Genomic DNA, 5,000 nt, shown 5'->3' with positions numbered 1-5,000 from the left:
ATGTATAGGTTATCTGGGACATTTAGTAATAATGGTAGAAGTGCCTGCAAAATGTTGGGTAAATGGACTCAAATGCAACTAACGTGGCATTTTCTTGTGGCAACGTTTCGCTCTCTAGGAGCTTTGTCAAGCGGTAACGGCTTGATAAAGCTCCTGCAGAGCGAAACGTTGCCACAATAAAATTCCCCATTAACTGCATTAGTGTCCATTTACCAGGGACATAAAATGAATAGAAAGTAAAAGCAGATTCAGGAAACAGGAGTCAAGTGAGCCAAGAAGGAACTCCTACAATAAGTAATTCAAACGGCTAAAATTTCAGCAGACAACGCCGATTTAATTGCAAAGTGAGTGGAAAAGGAACATGTAAGCATCATATCCGCCTCCAGCCCCGGTACTGATTCTGTTACAGACTCAGTAGCACGTGAGTCAGTTGTGATTACTGATACGGAAATGATTCCTTAACCCGGACACAATAAATTGCGACTATCAGAAAATCTAAATGTGTGGCCAGCTTGTGTTGGGGGGGATTTTGCAAATATGGATCGACTGGAAATCGGAATAGAAGGTGTCAATACCATCAGGCAAAGAAATTACATCTCCTGAATAAAGGAGTGTGTCATTCCAAGATCTGTACATACCAGTTCTATGTACATACCAGTTCTATGGTACAAACTCTCCGATATACCACGTAAGGTGAATGAGCCATATAAAACAACAGAAATATACAACCAAATATGAGAATTACAATCATATAGACAGCAGAGATTTTTGTTTAGTGCCAGGAAGCGGAAAAAAATGGTACGAAGTGATAGGAATATCTCACCACCTAGGAACATTACTGGGAACAGAGTAAGTGGCAGGGTCTCCAGAGCCACAAACATCACAGCCAACAGGAAGGTTCTCAGCAAGACTCTGACAGACCTCAGGAAGGCTCTGACAGACCACAGGAAGGCTCTGACAGACCTCAGGAAGGCTCTGACAGACCTCAGGATGGCTCTGGCAGACTTCAGGATGGTTCTGACAGACCTCAGGATGGCTCTGAGAGACTCAGGATGGCTCTGACAGACCTCAGCAAGGCTCTGACAGACCTCAGAAAGGCTCTGACAGAACTCCAGATAGGTCTGACAGACCTCAGGAAGGCTCTGACAAATTTCAGGAAGGCTCTAACAGACCTCAGGATGGCTCTGACAGACCTGAGGATGGCCCTGACAGAACTCAGGATAGCTCTGACAGACCTCAGGAATGCTCTGAAAGATATCAGGAAGACTCTGACAGACCTGAGGATGGCCCTGAGAGACTTCATGATGGTTCTGACAGACCTTAGGATGGCTCTGAGAGACTCAGGATGCCTCTGACAGACCTCAGAAAGGCTCTGACAGAACTCAGGAAGGTTCTGACAGACACAGGAAGGCTCTGACAGACACAGGAAGGCTCTAACAGACCTCAGGAAGGCTCTGACAGACCTCAAGATGGCTCTGACAGACGTCGGGAAGGCTCTGACAGACCTCAGAATGGCTCTGGCAAAAACAAGAGACAGAAGAGAAGCGCTAGCATTCAGAAACGGGCACATCCTTCACACTGAATTTCCCAGGAGACAAATGTAACTATTTCATTTCTGATTAACAATTTGCAGTTTATGCCAAAATTATTATATATCTCTCAAACTGTGTATGTTTTTTTTTTTTAATGTTAAGATATTGGTAATATTTTGTTTGTTCTTTGCTGTCATGTTGCATATTGTTGGTCACAGTAACAAGTATAGAAAAAAATATATTTTTAGGAATTATCCTGCTGTACAGCCAACCTGTGTACTCCTAGAATTACCAAGATTTTTGAAAGGGTTTTAAGAAGCAAGATTGTCAGTCACATGAAATCGCAGATTAACTGGGTTCAGAACAGGTCACTCCTGATTCTCGTAATCCCTGGATTATCAGAACATAGTCTCTGATATACTGACTGACAAGCTACTGCGAATATTTTCGAATTTCGCAGACAGTACGTGCTGAAGGAATACCCGGAGAAGTGGACAGATAGATGTTGAACTTCCTAACAGAACCCAAAGAGTAATAGTGAAGAATGTGATTCAGTGGCTGCTAGAGTGAGTTGTGTTCCCCAAGGCACAGTAGTCACCTCACTCTTTCTCATCCTAGTATCTGACACAGACAAATACATAAATCATAGCACAGTATCATCCTTGAATCTGTATGAGAGTTACATCCAGAGATAATGATGAATAAGATACATTTGCAACACTTGGGTATTTTTATTGCTGCAACGTTTCTCCTACACATCAGGTTCTTTCAGTTGAATACATGGAGGGAGGGAGGTGGTCAGTCCCTCAGGTGTAAAACATCAACTTGCGGCCGAACCGCTAGAGTGCAGGTGAGATGAAACAGTTGGGATGATGTCACAGGTGAGTGTGGCCCCGAGTGTACGTAGGTCATGCTGAACACTCCTTTGCTAAACAACTGTTCAGCATGACCTACTTCCAGTCGTGGGGCCAGGCTCACTTATGACTTCACCTCCAACTGCTTCATTTCACCTCTAGTATACAAAGTATGGCCGCATGCCTATGCTTTAGGTTTGAGGAACTGACCACTTTCAACAGAGGGTGACGGACTGAACACGTTAAAACTACCTCTACTGTCGTCAGTGTTGTATTCTCTGCTACCGACTGAAGAAGCCTGTTGTGCAGGCGAAGCGTCTCAGCAAGGAAGACACCTAAGTGTTGCAAATATCTACTATTCATCAACTTGTCTATATTGCATACGTCCAGTACTGTGAACCATAGAAGACACAGTGAACTTCCAAGATGATTTAAAAGATTTCCAGTGAGCAACTGACAACGGTGTGATGTTTTATGAGTACATTTTTTTAGTTACTAGGTTACGGAAGGATCCATGAAATAAAATATGATCACAGTACAGCATCAAATCACTCAGTAAAGCAAAAGTCTAATGTGAGAGACCTGGGAATAATAATGTCAAAGGATCTAGCATTCAAGGAGCACAACAATATCATTATCATAGCTGCAAGCAAAATGACAGATTACATAATCAGAACTTTGAAAGCAAGAGATGTCAAGCCACGACGTTCTTCAGGTCATTCGTCTTCTCTAGGCTGGAATACTGATGTATACAAATAGCCACCGGAAACCAGCAGATTTTTCAAATCATCAGACTCTTGAACATCACTGCTGCCAGGCTCCGGCTGGACTACGAGTACCTCTGGATCGCTGCATCACAACCAGTTGTAGACGTAACTAAGTGTAAACTTTGCCAGACGGACAGTTGTCACACATTACGTTATTTTATGCTGCAATGCAAGAAAATTAATGAATTCACAGACCAGTCGCTTAAAAACGTTCAAGAAATGTCAAGGTATTTCTCTGTTGTAAATACCTCACAACCACTTAAACTAGTTTAAAATCAACAGTATCTTCATGAAATACGAGGTGACCACCGTGCCCAGCACACCACCGTGCCCAGCATACCACCGTGCCCAGCACACCACCGTGCCCAGCACACCACCGTGCCCAGCACACCACCGTGCCCAGCACACCACCGTGCCCAGCACACCACCGTGCCCAGCACACCACCGTGCCCAGCACACCACCGTGCCCAGCACACCACCGTGCCCAGCATACCACCGTGCCCAGCATACCACCGTGCCCAGCACACCACCGTGCCCAGCACACCACCGTGCCCAGCACACCACCGTGCCCAGCATACCACCGTGCCCAGCATCCCACCGTGCCCAGCTCACCACCGTGCCCAGCACACCACCGTGCCCAGCACACCACCGTGCCCAGCACACCACCGTGCCCAGCATACCACCGTGCCCAACACACCACCGTGCCCAGCACACCACCGTGCCCAGCACACCACCGTGCCCAGCATACCACCGTGCCCAGCATACCACCGTGCCCAGCACACCACCGTGCCCAGCACACCACCGTGCTCAGCACACCACCGTGCCCAGCATACCACCGTGCCCAGCATACCACCGTGCCCAGCACACCACCGTGCCCAGCACACCACCGTGCCCAGCATACCACCGTGCCCAGCATACCACCGTGCCCAGCACACCACCGTGCCCAGCACACCACCGTGCCCAGAACACCACCGTGCCCAGCATACCACCGTGCCCAACATACCACCGTGCCCAGCATACCACCGTGCCCAGCACACCACCGTGCCCAGCATACCACCGTGCCCAGCATACCACCGTGCCCAGCACACCACCGTGCCCAGCACACCACCGTGCCCAGCACACCACCGTGCCCAGCATACCACCGTGCCCAGCATACCACCGTGCCCAGCATACCACCGTGCCCAGCACACCACCGTGCCCAGCACACCACCGTGCCCAGCATACCACCGTGCTCAACACACCACCGTGCCCAGCATACCACCGTGCCCAGCACACCACCATGCCCAGCACACCACCATGCCCAGCACACCACCGTGCCCAGCACATCACCGTGCCCAGCACACCACCGTGCCCAGCACATCACCGTGCCCAGCACATCACAGAGCCCAGCACACCACTGTGCCCAGCACACCACCGTGCCCAGCACACCACCGTGCCCAGCACACCACCATGCCCAGCACACCACCGTGTCCAGCACATCACCGTGCCCAGCACATCACCGTGCCCAGCACATCACCGTGCCCAGCACACCACAGAGCCCAGCACACCACTGTGCCCAGCACATCACCATGCCCAGCACATCACCGTGCCCAGCACATCAACGTGCCCAGCACACCACAGAGCCCAGCACACTACTGTGCCCAGCACATCACCGTGTCCAGCACATCACCGTGCCCAGCTCATCACCGTGCCCAGCATATCACCGTGCCCAGCACATCACCGTGTCCAGCACATCCCCGTGCCCAGCACACCACAGAGCCCAGCACACCACTGTGTCCAGCACATCACCGTGTCCAGCACATCACCGTGCCCAGCACATCAACGTGCCCAGCACATCACCGTGCCCA

Source organism: Cherax quadricarinatus, chromosome 47 (genome assembly GCF_038502225.1).
Source record: "Cherax quadricarinatus isolate ZL_2023a chromosome 47, ASM3850222v1, whole genome shotgun sequence".
Taxonomy (NCBI): Eukaryota; Metazoa; Arthropoda; class Malacostraca; order Decapoda; family Parastacidae; genus Cherax; species Cherax quadricarinatus.
Note: the sequence above shows the minus strand (reverse complement) of the source record.